The sequence below is a fragment of the Chrysochloris asiatica genome, unplaced genomic scaffold (genome assembly GCF_000296735.1).
Source record: "Chrysochloris asiatica unplaced genomic scaffold, ChrAsi1.0 scaffold00333, whole genome shotgun sequence".
Lineage (NCBI taxonomy): Eukaryota > Metazoa > Chordata > Mammalia > Afrosoricida > Chrysochloridae > Chrysochloris > Chrysochloris asiatica.
This window is the reverse complement of record NW_006408851.1, coordinates 1,324,163-1,342,358: the sequence shown is the minus strand read 5'-3', so window position 1 is coordinate 1,342,358 and position 18,196 is coordinate 1,324,163. Positions and strand designations below refer to the sequence as shown.

The window sequence follows — 18,196 nt, the reverse complement described above, 5'->3', positions numbered from 1 at the left end:
TTAGCCAGCTGGACTCAGTTTAGATGATCCCAATTTTGTTGGCAAATCCAAAGCATCCTAGTTGGGAGCCAGTGGAACATATGTCTTCTTTTCCCCATCAGGCCTGATCAAGGTGGTGACCTTGGCTACATCAATATCATAGAGCTTCTTCACAGCCTGTTTGATCTGGTGCTTGTTGGCCTTGACATTCACAATGAACACAAGTGTGTTATCTTCAGTCCTCTTCATGGCTGACTCAGTTGCCAGAGAGAACTCCATGGCATAGTGGTCAAGCTGGTTTCTCCTGAGGGTGCTCTTTCGAAGACATTTGAGCTGCCTTCAGAGCTTCAGTGTCTTGGGTGACATGGGGATCTTTGATTTTTTTGTGGCTGTGAACGCCTTTCAGCACTGCCTTCTTGGCCTACATTGTCTTTACTTTAGCTTCCATTTTTGGGAGGCGCAGGGGCTTCCTTCCTCGCTTTTGGCTCCATCTTCGTAAAAAGGCCCCACTCACGGTTGAATTTTACAATATTTTACTTGGTTGGCTCCTTTCTTATAAAAAGTAACACCAACTGTCTCAGCATTGTGTCACAAAAAAGAGACAGGCCTCAAACACCCCTTCTCCCCAAGATAACCACTGCTGCCAGCTTGGTAGATGGTTTTCCATGATATTTTTAAAATGAATATGTTGTTGTTAAGTGAAAATAGTAACTTGCTTTTTTAAACAAAAGTGAGCTTTTATTGCTATGCCGCCATTTTTTTTTTTTTTTCCACTTAATAAATAAAAACCTATGGATCTCTTTCAAATCTTACTCCCCCCAGCGCACCTCAGCACTGGTCTGGCAAGGTCACCAGCCACTTCTTAATTGCCAATCCACCCAACTCTTTTCAGTCCTTATCTGATCTGGCCTTTCAAGAGCCTATGACCCTGAATTTCTCTTGTTACTTTTCTCCTTGGAAGCTCTTTGTCTCATCTCAGCCTCTTTGACTGGCTCCAGTACTTGAGTGGTGACTATAATTTCCTGAGTCACTTCCTCAGTCCTACCCTCTGCTCATTCAACAAGTATTTCCTGAAGAAACCCATTCACTTCAACGTTTCCCTCTCTCACAGTTACCATCTCTCCTCCACACAGTTGTAACCAAGTAATCTTCCTCAGACACAAATCTCATTACCGCATTGCTCTTTCTGAGATCTTCCAATGAGTCCCCACCCACTGCTTTTAAAATGACTGCCAATTTCTTGGCCTGGTTTATATGATAAACTGGAACCTGCTCAGATTTGGAATCAAAGAGATCTGGAATGGCATTCCTCAGTCACCAACATACCAGCATTGTTAATTGTAGGGAGATGATATAATCCTTAACCCTCCCTTTCTCATCTGTCATTCATAAAAATAATATCTACCATGGGGCATGACTGAGACTAACCAATTTCATGTCAGTAAAGTGCCCAGACGGGAGAAAGATGAGGCTTTCTACTCCCGTAAAGATTTACACCCTTGGAAACCCTGTACAGGGTCACTATGGGTCGGACCCGACTCGATGGCACTTAACAACAACAACAACAAAAGTGCCCAGAAACCAATGACAGATAAATGTGTCAATACGCTCTGATTCAGCCTGTGCTATTCCCACTCCCAAGATCCCTGGGTGGCACAAATGATTTGCACCTGACTGCTAACAAAGGCTGTCAGTTCTTTAAGTTGTCAAAAGCAGTAGCTGACATAAAACCTAGCAATCTGCTTCTGTGAGATTATATCCAAGAAGACCCAACAGAGCAGTGTTACTGTGTAATGCGTGGGATTGATTTTGTGGCAACTAGCATTACCAATCCCCATTACCAGTCAGTTTTTCATATCTACCTGTGGTTTCCAGAAACCTACTCCCCCGTCTGTAAGAGTCCTGGTGTGTGCTGCAGGATAATGCACTGGACCACAAGGCTAGTTTTAATCACAAAGTCAGAGGTTCAAATTCATCAGTCGCTCCTTGGAAACCCTACACAGGGTCACTAGGAGTCGAAATACACCTGACAGCACTGAGCAACAACTACTCCCCACTCTCTGGCTGTTTCAGTTGCCTGGAGTGTCCCTCCCGTTCTGGTTTGTCATCCATCCTACTTTGAGTCCATTTTGACTTATATTCATCCTACAAGACAGAGGCTTTCCGAGGTTGTAAATCTTTCCAAGAGCAGACTGCCTCATCTTTCTATCCTGAGAGAACCTGGTGGGCTTTGGGTTAACAGCCCAAGCTTTAACCTACTGTGTCACCAAAGCCCTTTATTTTTAACCTAAGACCCTGTTTTTCTTCCAAGGGTGAATGTCAATCCTTCCTCATAAGCCTTTCTGCATTTATAGAGGTGGAATTCACACTCCCTTCTTTGGGAGTCCCAAGAGCCTCACATGTTCTGCAGCATTAACATCTATATATCTATCTAAGCAATCCCAATATTAAGCACAAAGTAGTTGATCAGTAAGTAGGAGGTTGCAAAATTCAAATCCGATATAAAATTCACTTTTTCTCTGTTATCTTCTGCCATGCTGTAGAATTGCGTGATGGTTGTTCTTAGTTATGGTGATTTCAGAATTGAATTGTTCCACAGTTTTCAAGGATTTGACCTTTCAGAAGCAGATGGGAGATCAACCCAGAGGCACTCAGAAGACAGATTGGTTTTGTACCACCCAGGGACTAACTGTTGTTGTTAAGTTGATTCCAACTCATAGAGACCCTGTATGGGGTTTCTGAGCAGCTGTTATGCAGGAGAAAGATAAGGCTTTCTGCTCCCGTAAAGATTTATAGCCTCGGAAGCCCTGTAAAGGGTCGCTTTAAGTCGGAACCGACTTCATCGCACATAACAACAATTGGTGGGTTTGAACTGCCGCCGACACTGTGGTTTGCAATCCAATGCTTACCCTACCGCACCAACCAGGAATCCAGAACTGTAGGGGTTACATTTAAGGTTCAAGCATGGGGGGCAGAATTTGGGGCAATCTGCTTATGAGAGGTGTGCAGTCTCTGAGGAAACCCTACTCCTGGTTCTATGGCAACCTCTACTCCTCCAGGCCTCTTTGGCTGGGCTCCAGGAAGTCCTCACAAGGAGCCTTGGTCACAGTTTGGATTTCATGAGGCGGAAAGACAACAGGGAAGGAACCTAGACAATGTACCCCCACCCCACCCCAACTTATAGCTTAAGAGAAGAGGCTTGTGGAGGCACCCGACTTCATTTTCCCTTCTGGGCAGGCCTCTGAAAGGTTGCTGGGCAGACAGAGGATGCAAGCTGAGCTGTAGTGGAGTAGGGCCCAGCACACTGGCCACTAGCACTCACTGTCCTGGCTTCCGGAATCAGCCGTCCCCAGAAAGGACAGCAGCAGGACAAAGGAAAGCAGGATTGGGTGGGGGTGGGGGTGGGGGGATAAAGTGGCTGGACCCTGGGTCCACGATCTCCAGCCCCGGCCCCAGCGGACATCCCAGGCCCAATCCCAGTTCCCCGAGGGCGGTGGCTGGACCCCGCCCCGCCAGCCCCCAGGCGGCGCAACCCGGGAGGTTTCCATTGGACTGGAGGCGGGACATTTACTTTTCTTTGAATCCCATTGGACTAAATCTGGTCAGAGATAGGAATTGGCCTCCTCCCTGGACCGAAAGTGGTGTTAGGTTCACTGGTGATTTAGAGGTTTTGGGTTTAAATGTTTACTGTTGGGCATTGTGGGATTGATTGTTTTCATTTTCAAATCTCTACCCCTGCATTAACTATTGTTGTTATTGTTAAGTGCCATCGAGTCGATTCCAACCCATATCGACCCTGTATAGGGTTTCCGAGAAGCAGCTGGTGAGCTTGAACCACCGACCTTGCAGTTCAAACGACTTTGCAGTCTGGTGCATTAACCCACAATGCCACACCAGGACTCCTTAACTATTGTATATATTTTAAAATCTGCTTCTGTATCTTTCTTTCTCCGCCTCCTCCACAACTTCCACTCAGTTACAGAATCATCTTAAGATACTTTGTTGTTGTTATGTGCCCTGGAGTGGGTTCCGACTCATAGTGTCCCTGTACAGGGTTTCCGAGCTGTAAATCTTTACGGGAGCAGAGATCCTCATCTTTCTCCCACAGATCGGCTGGTAGTTTCGAACTGCTGACCTTGTGGTTCACAGCCCAATTCATAACCAGTACGCCACCAGAGCTCCTTTCTTAAGATACTAGGGCATACGGATGCCCTATACATACGCCCTATGTCTTAGGATATTAGGGCATACGTTTTTTGATTTGTCTAAATTTTTAAGTGCAAAAGTAATACATGCTTGAGTGGAGCATGAGTGCCTATCTAGAGAAGCAGTGTCAGTAGAGATGGTGTCATGGAGAGAGAGCAGCTTCTTGCTCTAGTCCCATTGACTGAATAAGGCTGTGAGCTGGCTGGCAGAATATGCCCTTAGGACATTTAAATGACTATATATATATATATATAATTTTGTTATGCACATCAGGTATTTGTGAAATGTAAAAGGGAAGCCACAGGGAAGAAGTAGGATCACTATAGTTGCAGGGAGGGGATTGTAATCATTGAGATGAAACAAAGTATATGATTTGTTGAATGTAAAGCTGATGAGCTTATCTGTTTTCCTTCACTCAATTCACAATAAAAAGTTAAATTAATAAATGGGGGTGGGGGGAAGGAATACAAGCTTGTTGCTATGGGAGAACAATCCAAAACTGTATAAAGAGAAAGTTTTGACCATGAATTACATGACCAGAAAGTCAGCCTCAGAAGCAGACTTGTTGAGAAATGAAGCCGACACTGACCTTTGCTGAATTAGTACTAAAAACCAAGCCAGTTGTGGTGGAGTTTAGCCTGTTATGTATAATGATCGTGATAGTGGTTGTATGTCATGGAGTCACTTCTGGCTCAGAGGGACCCTGTATAGGGTATCTGAGGCTGGGAGCAGAAAACCTCATTTTTCCCTGACCCTGCAGAGTGGCTGGTTGCAGTTAACAACCCAATGCATCATCCACTTCACTACCAAGTCTTCTTGTCTGCACAGAGTTGTAGAGTAAAACGAATAGTATTGTCCCATCCTGGTGTGACAGCATAGGATAAACACTGGATCTCAAGGTGAGTTTGAACCAAAAGGTTCAAAGGTGAGTGTTTGAAATTCACCAGCCACTCCTCATTAACCTTATACAGGGTTGCCAAGGAGTTCTGGTAGCGTAGTGGTTACAAATTGGGCTGCGAACCACAAGGTCAGCAGTTCGAAACTATCAGCTGCTCCAAGGGATAAAGATGAGGCTTTCTGCTCCCATAAAGATTTACAGCTCGGAAACCCTGTACAGGGACACTATGAGTCGGAACTGACTCCAGGGCACATAACAACAACAATGTGTCTAGCCAACTCTTGACAGCACTTAACAATAACAACAGCCTTTGTGGTGTTAGTTTCATTTCTCAGCAAGTCTGGTTCAGAGGCTGACTTGCCATGTACTTCATGGTGAAAACCATGGGAAGGCTGTCAAGGTCTGTGAGAGGTTTAGAAGAAGGCTTCAGTAGGGCAATGGATGTTCCAGTGGAACCTGAGCAACCAGGACCAAAGCCCAATTTGTAATCTCTATTGTTGTTGTTGTTAAGTGCTGTCGAGTCGATTCTGACCCATAGCAACCCTGTATAGGGTTTCCAAAGGAGTTCTGGTAGTGTAGTGGTTACAAATTGGGTTGCGAAACACAAGGTCAGCAGTTCTAAACTACCAGCTGCTCTGTGGGAGAAAGATGAGTCTTTCTGTTCCTGTAAAGATTTACAGCCTCAGAAATCGTGTTCAGGGTCACTATGGGTCGGAACCGGCTTGATGGCAGTTAACAACAACAACAATAGGGTTTCCAAGGAGTAGCTGATGAGCTTGACCTGCCTGCCGACCTTGCAGTTCAAACAGCTTTACAGTCTGGTGCATTAACCCACAGCGCCACACCAGGACTCTGGTTTAGTCATTTGTTGTTATTAAGTGCCCTCGAGTCAATTCCAACCCATAGCAATCCTGTATAGGGTTTCCGAGGAGCACCTGGTGAGCCTGAACCGCCAACCTTGCAGTTCAAATGGTTTAGTCATTAGGTCTGGATAAATGAGGACCCTGCAAATGAGGGAGTTAGTTTAAAAATTAGCTGAGATGACCTCATGAAGAGCTGGAAGTTCTTAAGCCCAACCAGATAGTCATCACAAGAACAAGCAGCTGCGACCCTAAAAATAGAATGTTTGAGAAAGATTATTGTCTCATTGTTGCTTTTATCAAAGAATGGTATCCTGATGTTAAAATAGATTAAGCGTACATCAAATGTAACTTACACTATGTAATGTGTCTACTCTTGGTAATGAACAGGACCGTCTTGAGAAATTATTCTCTTTGTCCTCCAGATTGGTGGCTTTCTGTTAATAAAGCTTTGATCAGATCTCTCCCTGTCTCTATGATTGACTACCATGACAGGTAGCAAACCCTCCTTTCAGTTTGGCAGTACAGTCAAAATAGAGTACTCCTTAGAAGCCAGGATTGTGAGATTTCATCTCTCATACTTCAGACATATTATCAGGAGGGACCGGTCCCTGAAGTACGACATCATACTTGGTAAAGTGGTGGTGGTTATGTGCCGTGGAGTTGGTTCCGACTCATAGTGACCCTGTACAGGGTTTCCGAGCTGTAAATCTTTACGGGAGCAGAGATCCTCATCTTTCTCCCACAGAGCAGCTGGTAGTTTCGAACTGCTGACCTTAAGGTTCCTAGCCTGATTCGTAACCAGTATGCTACTAGAACTCCTTGGTAAAGTGGAGAGTTAGTGAAAAAAGAAGTCCCCCTCACCCAAGATGGATTGGCACAGTGGCAGCAACAATGGGCTCAAGTTTAACAAAGATTGAGAGGATGGTGCAGGACGGGGGCAGTGTTTCCTTGCATTGTGCATAAGGTCGCTGTGAGTCTTAACTGACTCCACAGCACCTAACAACATGGTTGAATGCCAACAAAGTTCTGGAATGCCATACCCTATGGTCAGGCCTATACAACTCTTCTTGCCTGAATTATCCCTGTCTTCCCCGCACTGACCTAATTTAACACTGAAGGTTAAATTGAGCCATCTACTCTTTATTCCACTATAGAGAGAAAACGTCTTGAGTGCAGAAACTATTTGATCATTTTCTTATTCCCAGAGGCAAGCACAGTTCTTGGCACCTAATAAGCACTCAGCTAATCATTAAATGGAGTCCTGGTGTGGTGCTTTGGGTTAATGCACTGAACTGCAATGTCGGTTTGAATCACAAAGTCTGCGGTTTAAACTTACCAGCTGCTTCCTTCTCCTCCTCGGAAACCCTATGAAGGGTCATTATGAGTCAGAAAGGACTCTGACAGCACTTAACAATAACAATTGTTAAATGGGAGTCCTGGTGTGGCATTGCAAGATCAGCGATCAGTGGTTCAAACACACCAGTCGCTCCTCAGAAATCACATACAGGGTCGCTTACTAAATGGCACTTAACAAGAAGAAGAAAGAAGGGGATGTTTCTCACTAGAGAGGGACTGTGAATATTGAAGGTGATGATAATATAATATACAGTTCTTGGAAACTAGTATGTGCTACAAAGAAATGAGAGGAGCTGTGGTGGCATAGTGGGTTACAAGAAGGGCTGCTAACCACAAGGTCAACAGTTCAAATCCACCAGCCACTCCTCAGGAGAAAAACAAAGTTTTCTGCTCGTGCCTGTACAGGGTTGCAATGAGTTAGAACCAACTTGATGGTACACCATCACCACTACCACAAAGAAGTGAACTCTTTTCCCAGATTCACTTTCCTCTTTTCTCCCCAACCCCTTTATATCTCTTCTGGCCCAGGTCAATCTCTTTCTTTTGAGAAATCACCAGGTCACAAAATGCCGGCTTGAAGTTATGCATGGTTGTGATTATGAATTGCATTTATTCTTTTCTGTTAAACAAAATGTGGAGGGGCTTTTCCTGCTTTGGTCCAGTTTGGCATTTTGGCAGGTTCCCCAGGTCACCTATTTGTGCCCCCCTTTCTTTTCCTCTGAGCACTCAGCCCCATACAGATGGTATTTGACAGACTTAAAGGGAGTGGAATAGATGTCTAAATAGGGACCTGAAGTTTAAAAAAGAAAGAAATGATTCATATGTTTGTAGGAATAACAGGGTAGAATATTTGACTTCTAGATTATCAAAACATTCACCTTTTGGGTGATCCCAACCTTTGAGGAAGGTAGATAGATAAATATTTTAAAAGACACCAGAAAATATAGTTATAGTCTTAAAAAAAAAAAAAGGCACAAAAATTGACAAATGAATTTCATTCATTTATATTTATTTAACTTGTCCTTTATTGATGGCTCTTGGGTTGTTTCCAGTTTTTGCCTTTACCATTCTGTAGTGGGTATCTTCATACATTTGTCTTGCCCCCAATTGTCCTATTATTTGTTAATGTTTAAAAATTGAGATATAATTTCTATTAATGATATTAACAGATCTTTAGTGTAGCAGTCAATGAACTATGACAAATATATATAGTCATGTTACCTATATCCCTATCAAAACAAAGAATATATTTATCATAATTATTGTTGTTGACAAGTGCTGTGAGTTGGTTCCAATTCATAGCGATCATGTATGGGGTTTCCTGGTGGGCTTGAACTGCCGACCTTGTGGTTCCAAGTCCAGTACTGATCCTACAGCATCACACCAGGAGTCAGTCCGTTTATCATCCTAGAAGCTCCTTTTAACCCTTCCATTCAGACTTTAACTCTTCCCAGTCAAGCCACAGCTGTTCTGATGACCATCCCCATAGAATAGCTTCAGGTATTTAAAATTTCATGTTAATTCAGTTGCATAGTATGGCATCCTTTGTGTCTGACTTTTTGCATTTTACATGATGTCTATGTGATTCGTAGATGTTGCATGTATTGGTAGCTTATTTGTTTTTCATTGCTGAGTAGTATTCCATTATAAGATTGAGTCACAATTTTTGTACATTTTGGGATGCCCTCATTAAAAAAAATTACCAAAAAAGCAACAATGATTTTTTTTTAAATTGACATATAGTTAGTTATATGTTCATTTGTCTTGAATAAATACTTAAGGAATGGAAATGCTAATCATAGGCACTTATTAAATGTTCTCATAAGATACAAAACCAATCTCCAAGAGGTTGTGTACCCATCAGGCAATAGGTGCAAGTTCTGGCTGCTCCATATTCCATTTTAGCCGTTTTAAACAAAGTGAAAGGAGCTCTGGTTGCATAGTGGTTACGAATCAGGCTGTGAACCGCAAGGTCAGCAGTTCAAAACTACCAGCTGTTCCACAGGAGAAAGATGAGGCTTTCTGTTCTTGTAAAGATTTACAGCCTCAGAAACCCTGTGCAGGGTCACTATGACTCGAAACTGACTCCATGGCACATAACCACTACCACCAAATAATGTGTGCTTTTTTCTAAATGACATTTAAAAAAAAAAAAAAAAAGTTTTTATTGTGAATTGAGTGATAGTTTACGTGGGAGAACATTGGTATACACTCATCCTATTGTATTTAATTTCATTGCCTAAATGATTGTCAATGGGCACTTTTTCAAGCGTATTGTCTATTCATATATCTGTCCTTTATAAAGTATCTGCTGGTGTGGCACTGTGGGCTAATGCATCAGACTGCAAAGTCATTTGAACTGCAAGGTCAGTGGTTCAAGCTCACCAGCTTCTCCTTGGAAACCCTGTACAGGGTCGCTATGGGTCGGAATTGACTTCACGGCACTTAACAACAACAAGGTTTTTTACGCCTGCTTTAGATTGCTGTTGGCTATGTTTTTATTATTGAGCCATTTATATTGTCTATACAGGGTCGCTATGAGTTGGAAAGGACTCAATGGCACTTAACAACAACATATACAAGTTAGGACTCCTGGTATGGTACTGTAAGATAAGCACTGGACTGCTAATCACAAGGTCAGCAGTTCAAACCCACTAGTCACTCCTCAGAAACCCTATCCACGGTTTCTATAAGTCAGAACTGACTCAACTGCACTTAAAAACAACATACACAAGTTGCTAACATAGTGGGTTAAGCCCTAGGCAGCTAACCATAAGGTCAGCGGTTTGAACCCACCAGCCTCTCTGAGGGAGAAGGATGAGGCTGTCAGCTTCTGTAAATATTTATTTTTATTGTGTTTTATAAGGAGTCCTGGTTGTTGTTGTTAAGTGCCATTGAGTCGGTTCCCACCCATAACAACCCTGTATAGAGTTTCTAAGGAGCAGTTGGCGAATCCTGGTACTTATAGTATTACGAACTGGCCAGCAGCTTATATCTCCCAGTTGTTCTGTGTGTGGGAGAAAGATGAGGCTTTCTGCTCTCATAAAAATTTACAGCCTCTGCAAGTATTGGGCAGCTATGAACCAATTCCTACTGCTTCAGCTTTTAAGATCACTTGGAGTTGGAATCCAGTAGACCACTGTGGGTTTTGAAGTTTATACACACAAGTTCTCTTTCCAGATATATGTATTACAAATATTCTAGCAAAGAAGTTAAAAAAAAAAAAAATCCTCTGGTGGGGGACAAGACCTATTGATTTTTCACATTGCATGGAGATACACTGCTTCAGATTGGGAGGTCCAGGCTCCAGGAACCTCACATTATTCCTCTTTGTATTCAGAAACCAGGACTGAGTACTTAATTTCTCTGAGGAGCCCTGGAGCTACTGGAGGAAATCTGTGCCTCACCTTGTAAAACCCACTTGAGGAGATTTCTCTGAAGATTGTGTAAAGAGCTAAATAAATGTTAATTCTGTTTCTGGAAGCTTTAGACTTAAAGAAGAATGCTCAGAATTTAACACTGTCTGCTGGTTACCCCCTCCCCCCACCCCACCCCAGGGGTTGACACCTAGGAGTATTTGCTTCTGCCTCTGCAATTCCTCATTCTTCTTTCACGTGCTGCCCCTCCATTCTGGCTTCAACCTACTTGTCTCCAGTGTTCAACACTAACATCCTCAAGGTTGTCATGTCTACTGGGGATGTTTGTGTCCTTAGTCCTCATCTTTCTTTGCCTCTCAGCTGCTGGTGTGGCGCTGTGGGTTACTGTGTTGGACTGCAAAGTCGGTTTGAACCACAAGGTTAGCAGTTCAAGCTCACCAGTCACTCTTCAGAAACCCTATACAGGGCCCCTATGGGTCGGAATCCTATACAGGGTCATTATGGGTCAGAACCGGCACTTAACACACTTAACAACAACAGCTGTTTTCCCTATACCGGACAACTTCATTCTTTAAAAATTTTTTCCCTTTCAATTCCTGTGAGTTACTTTATAACTTATATTATTAAATAGTTCTTTTAGCGTAATGGTTACAAATCGAGCTGCGAACCTCAAGGTCAGCAGTTCAAAACGACCAGCTGTTCTGCGGGAGAAAGATAAAGCTTTCTGCTCCCATAAAGATTTACAGCCTCGGAAACCCTGTACAGGGTCACTATGGGTCGGAACTGACACCACAGCACATAACAACAAACTGAAAGAAAATAAATACAGAATGATAAGAAATCTTTGTGAAGCCAACCCCATTTTTGCCAGTAACCTTTTTAATATTACGTGTTATATGTAACATGGAATCCCTATGTGACTCTGTAGGATAAGCACTGGACTGCTGACCACAGGCTGGCAGTTCAAACCTATCAGCTGCTCCTTGGAAACCCTACACAAGGTCCCTATGAGTTGGAACTGACTGGACATCACTTAACAACAACATATGTAATGTGTAAAGAAATAATTTTAAGTATGTATAAGCAGTCACTCTGCTGGATACTCATACGTTTCAGTTAATATGGAATGTGCACAGCCAGGACTTTCTGTTGTGTGTGTCTGTGTGTCTTGAATTTGGTGAATGCCTCTATATTTTTACTAAGTATTTTTAATCCCTTTGTTTTGCATGTCTTTAGATGTTCCATGTAGATAGAGTTCCAGTGTGGTCCTGTAGGATAAACACTGGACTGCAAGTGTGGTTTTTAACAGCAAGGTCAGAGGTTCAAACTCACCAGCCGCTCCTCAGGAGCCCTATTCAGGGTCACTCTGGGTTGGAACCCACTTGACAGCGCTTAACAACAGCAACAGACTTTGCATAGTAGTCCTGGAGGCACAGTGTTAAAAGAGCTCAGCTGCTAACTGAAAGGTTGGAGGCTTAAACCCATCAGCTTCCTGAGCAGGAGAAAGATGTGTCAGTAGGCTTCTGTAAAGATTGTTGTTGTTGTTATTATGTGCCGTGGAGTCGGTTCCGACTCATAGCGACCCTATACAGGGTTTCCAAGGCTGTAAATCTTTACGGGAGCAGAAAGCCTCATCTTTCTCCCGCGGAAGAGCTGGTAGTTTTGAACTGCAGACCTTGAGGTTAGCAGCCTGATTCGTAACCACTACGCTACCAGAGCTCCTTTATGTTAAGATTTACAGCCTTGTAAAACTGCCCTATGAGGCATTCTGCTCTGTCCTATGGGGCCAGGATGAGTTGGAATTGAATTGAGACAGTGGATGTTGTTGTTAAGTGCTATTGAGTCAATTCAGACCCATAGCGACCCTGTATAGAGTTTCCAAGAAGCAGCTGGTGAGCTTGAACCAGCAACCTTGCAGTTCAAATGATGTTGCAGTCTGACACATCAGCCCACAGCACCACACCAGGACTGTTGTTAAGTACACGGACTCATAGTGAGTTCCGACTCACAGCGACCCTGTACAGGGTTTCCAAGGCTGTAAATCTTTATGGGAGCAGAAAGCTTCATCTTTTTCCTGCGAAACCACTGGTAGTTTTGAACTGCTGACCTTGCGGTTTGTAACCAATGGATGGATTCTTGTTAAATGTATCATTCTACAGTTTGTATTTTCAGTTAACATTGTATATGAGATGAATTCATGGTTATACATTTAGTTCATTTGTTTTCATTTCTGGATACTATTTCAATGGAGTATGAAAATGCTACAGTTTATCTCTTTTCCTTTTCATGGACCTTCAGGCGGTTTCTAATTTTCTTTCTATTGCAGATATTTCTGAAGTGAACATTAGGGATATCTCATCATGACCCTGTGTGCAAGCTCTCCTAGAATATGTATCTAGGATTGAAATTACTAGGTCATATGTGTGCATATCTTTAGCTTTACTTTGTTGTTGTTGTATGCTGTGGAGTCGGTTCTGACTCACAGCGACCCTGTAACAGGGTTTCTGAGGCTGCGGGGGCAGAAAGCTTCATCTTTCTCCCACGGAACGGCTGGTAGTTTCAAACTGCTGACCCTGAGGTTAGCAGCCCAATTCGTAACCTGTTGTTGTTAAGTGCCATTAAGTAGGTTCTGACTCATAGCAACCCTGTATAGGGTTTCTGAGGAGCGAATGGTGAGTTTGAACCGCCAACCTCGTGATTCAAACTGTCCTTGTGGCTCAGTGCTTATCCTACAGCACCACACCAGGACTAAATTATGTCAATTTGTTCTTGGAACTGTATTAATTTATATTCCTTCCCCTTTTTAAATACTTCCTCCCTCTTATTTTAAGCTTCTGTGACATTCTACAGTTCTCATTTTCTCTCTGTCTGCTCCTTCTCAGCCTCCTTTTCTGAGCACTTTTGCTTTTTAAATACTGGAGAGTTGTAGAGTTTTACTCTCATGTCTACTGTTTTCCTAATTGCTCTAGATTAATCCAGCCCTGGGATTTAAAATATCTACATACAGGTGAAGCCCTGGTGTTGCGCTGTGGATTCATGCCCTGGACTGCAAAGTCGGTGGTTCAAACTTACCAGCCACTCCTCAGAAACCCTACACAGGGTCACTATGGGTCAGAACCAACTCAAGGGCCATTAACAACAACAATGACAATATACAGATGGCTCCCAAATATGCATATCTACGTATTTTTATAATTAAAAAAATAAACTACACCAAAAGAAGTACTCTCATATATTGCAGCAGGAAATGAGAACTGGGACTATTTCTAGGAAGGGTAATTGGCTAATATTTGTCCAGATTAAAAAAATTAATAGTTCCACTTCTAGGAATGTGTCCAAAAACATGCTTTTGTTGGTGTTGTTTTAAGTGCCGTCGAGTCAGTTCCGACCCATAGCGACCCTGTATAGGGTTTCCGAGGAGTGCATACCTGCAAAATGGATATATTCAACATTACATATTTATAAAAGCAAAAACTAACAAACTAGCTAGAAATAATCTAAATGTCTATGAATAGGAGACTGGTCAAAAATCATTGCATATCTGTACAATAGAATACCATGAAGATTAAAAAGGAAAAGGAGAAAAGACAGGAAGCTCTTGTTGTAATGCCCTTATCCCCTCACTCATGAGCTGATATACTTTAAGGGGACAAAGCTAGGTGAAGAAAAGCATCTGTAATCTGCCAAAATTTACATGAAGAGAGGGAACTATATACAGAGTCATGTTTGTTAATTTTGTTGTTAAGTGCCTTCAAGACAGTTCTGATTCATAGTCACCCTGCAAAGGATTTCCAAGGAACAGGTAATGAGTTGGAACCAAAGACCTTGAGGTTCAACTTGGGCCTATCCCACAGCGCCACACCAGGACTCCATGTTTATTTATATATGCATTGAATTAATTGGTTCTTGGAAGATAAGCAAGAAATTACTACTAGGAGTTGCCTGTCAGGGGTAGGACAGAAGTTAGAAAGACATTTTTGTATTTTGAAAAATTTTCTTGAAAAACATAAAAGACACGTCCAAGGGGAGGCAAAAGCTAACCAAGACAAATAAATCTCATAAAAATAACAACCACAAAACTCTGCTAGAAATAAGGCATTTTGTCTTAAGATGAAAAGCAAACAAACTCAAATCTATTGATGTCAAGTCAGTTCTGACTCATAATGATCCCATGTATTTAAAGAGAGTACAGTGAGCTCCTTAGGTTTTCCTGACTATAAACTTTATGGAAGCAGACCATCAGGAAGGTAGATTTCCAGGCTACAGGGTGGGTTCAAACCAGCAACTTTTAGTTAAGTGTAAACCATTTGCTCTCCTCAGGGACTTCATCAAATTGCCTAAAAACTGTCATTTTTTTAAAGACATGACTGTTTACTACCATTTCAGTTCAGTACGTTTTCTTTTGAATTGCATTACCTTTATGTATCTGTTTTCATTCATTAAATGGTAAAATAAGGACATGATACATTGACATATGCAATTTGTTTGAAGAAAAAAATATTTACCAAATCTTTATGTAAGTGTGAAAGTCACTTATTTGATGGTTTTCTTAGCTTCGGTAAGCTAAGACTGCCCTCTAGTGTCTGGTGGGGTCAAGGATGCAGTATTTAGAAAAAAAGAAAACACTTTAGTAGTCTGTTTTAGGATAAGCATTAGACTGCTAACCTCAAGGCCGACAGTTCAAACTCACTACTAGCTCTGCTGGAGAACGATGAGGTTTTCTATTCCCATAAAAGTTTATAGCCATGGAAACCCTGTACAGAGTCGCTGTGAGTCAGAACCGACATGCCAGCATTTAACTCAAATCTATAAAATCCACTGCCCTCTAGTGGATTCCAACTCAATAGCAACACTAGGACAGAGTAGACCTGCTCCTTAGGGTTTCCAAGACTGTATATCTCGGAAACGCATGTCAGTTTGTCTTACTGTGGTGGCTTGCATGTTGCTGTGATTCTGGAAGCTATGCTGTTGGTATTTTAAATGCCAGCAGGATCCATCATGGTAGACAGATTTCAACCGAGCTCCAGACTAAACCAGACTGAAAAGAAGAGAGACAGACTACTTCCGAATATTCAGAACACTTGTCAAATAGTACCAGAATAACAAATATTGAAACATGATGAAGAGTACCAAAATATTGTAAGATAACAAGCCCCTCAGGTTAGAAGACACTCAAAGTATGAACTGGAGAAGGTCTGCCTCCTCAAAGTAGAGTTGGCTGTGATAAGGTGACTGGAGTAAAGCATTCAGGACCTTCATTTGCTGATGGGACACAACCCAAAATGAGAAGAAACAGCTGTAAACAGCCAATAATAATTGGAACATGGAATGTATGAATTTAGGAAAATTGAAAGTTGTCCAAATGAAATGGAACGCATAAGCATAGATATCCTAGGCATTAGTGAGCTGAACTGGACAGGTATTGGCCATTTTGAATCTGACAATCACTTGATTTACAGTTTGAAGTACTTTTAATATTCTTCTCTAACATCATAACTCAAACCCATACTTCTATGATCTTCCTTACTCAGTGTCCAACTTCCACATGCATATGAGGTTACTGAAATTATCATGGCTTGGCGAGGCACACCTTGGTTCTCAAATTGACATGTTTGTTCTTGAACACTTTAAAGAAGTCAGTGCTGCAGATTTGCTTAGTGCAATACGTCATTTGATTTTTTGATTGCTGCTTCTGTGGGTGTTAATAGTTGATACAAGCAAAATGAAGTCTTTGACAACTTTTATCTTTTCTCCAGTTTTCTTGATGTTATTTATTGGTCCAGTGGTAAGGATTTTTGTTTTCTTTACATTGAGGTGCAACCCATTTGGAAGGTTATGGTCTTTGATCTTCATCAGTTAGTATTTTAAATCCTCTTTGCTTTCAGCAAGCAAGGTTGCATCATCTGCATATCTCAGGTTGTTAATGAGTCTTCCTCCAATCCTGATGCCACTTTCTTTTTCACATAATCCAGCTTCTTATTTGCTCAGCATACAGATTGAAGATGTATGGTGAAAGAATATAACCCTGGTGTACACCTTCCCTGATTTTAGACCATTCAGTATGCCCTTGTTTTGTTCTAATGATTGCCTTTTGGTCTATGTGTAGGTTTCTTATGAGAACAAGTAAATGTTCTGGAATACTCATTCTTCACAATGCTATCCATAGCTCATGATCCACACAATCTAAAGCCTTAGTAATAGTCAATATAGCACAAATAAACATTTTTTCTGATCTTCTCTACTTTTAGCCAAGATTCATCTGACATCAGCAATGATATCCCTTATGTCGCATGCTCTTCTGAATCCAGCTTGAATTTCTGCCAGCTTCCTGTTGGTGTACTGTTGGAGCTGTTTTTGAATTATCTTCAGCAAAAGACAATAATTACCTTCTAGTCAATGATTTACCTTCACTTCCCTTTCCACATCTGGTAACCATAAAAAAAATGTTTTATTATGAAAACCTTTTCTTGACTTTTTACAGTAGCAATCTCATACAATATTTGTCCTTTTATGACTGACTAGTTTCACTCAGGAGTCCTGGTGTGGCTCTGTGGGTTAATTGCTGGACTGCAAAGTTGGTTTGAACCACAAGGTGGGCAATTCAAGCTTACCAGCTGCTCCTCAGAAACCCTATACAGGGTTACTATGGGTTGGAACTGACTTAGCAACAACAATTTCCCTCAGAACTCCAGGTGTGGTGCTGTAGGATAAGCACTGGACTGCAAACCACAAGCACAGCGGTTCAAACCCACCAACCGCTCCTCGGAAACCCTATACAGGGTCGCTATGGGTTAGAATCGACTCGACGGCACTTAACAACATATATATATATATATATATATACATATATATACACACATATATATACATATATATACACATATATATACATATATATATATATATACATATATAACATACTCAACGCAAACCCCACAATGCCTCCAAGACGCTCTTTCCTGCCGCCCTCCAGCTCTCTCACTACTTGTTCTTTCATGATGACATTCTTGTTGTTGTTGTTGTCAGGTGCCATCGAGTCGGAACCAACCGACTCATAGCGACCCCATGCACAGCAGAACGAAACATTCTTAGCATTGCCTTTATTGCTCAACTGAACCCCACAACTCAGAGATGAATCAGAGATAGTGGAGAAGTTGATTTCTTCATTTTGAAGGAGAGTTCCTTCCCAAAATCTAAAATCCCGCATTAGAATTCCTTCTGCGCGTTCTCAAGCCCCGACTGGTGAGAAGTGGCTTCCAAGCAAATCTCAGTTTCAGAATCAGAAAGCAAAAAGCAGCTCGCCGCCCGCCCTTTTCCTCCTACAAGCGCCGTTTTTTTCCGTTTGAATACTGTTCATCACTTATTATTCTTTTCAGTCCAGAGTTGGGTGACTGTGAACTTCTGTCCTTCCCGTAACAAGCTACGTACGCCCTGGCAGAGGAGAAAAAGGGCGCGACCGGGGAGGCGGACAAAGTTCCGCCCGGGAGTCGTAGGTTTCGTTTCCCCTAGCAGCGAGG

General features: G+C 42.0%; 1 pseudogene; it reads right to left on the bottom strand.

Moving 5' to 3' along the window:
• LOC102827494 lies at nt 1-470 on the bottom strand (annotated as a pseudogene).
• Nucleotides 471-18,196: the final 17,726 nt, after the last annotated feature.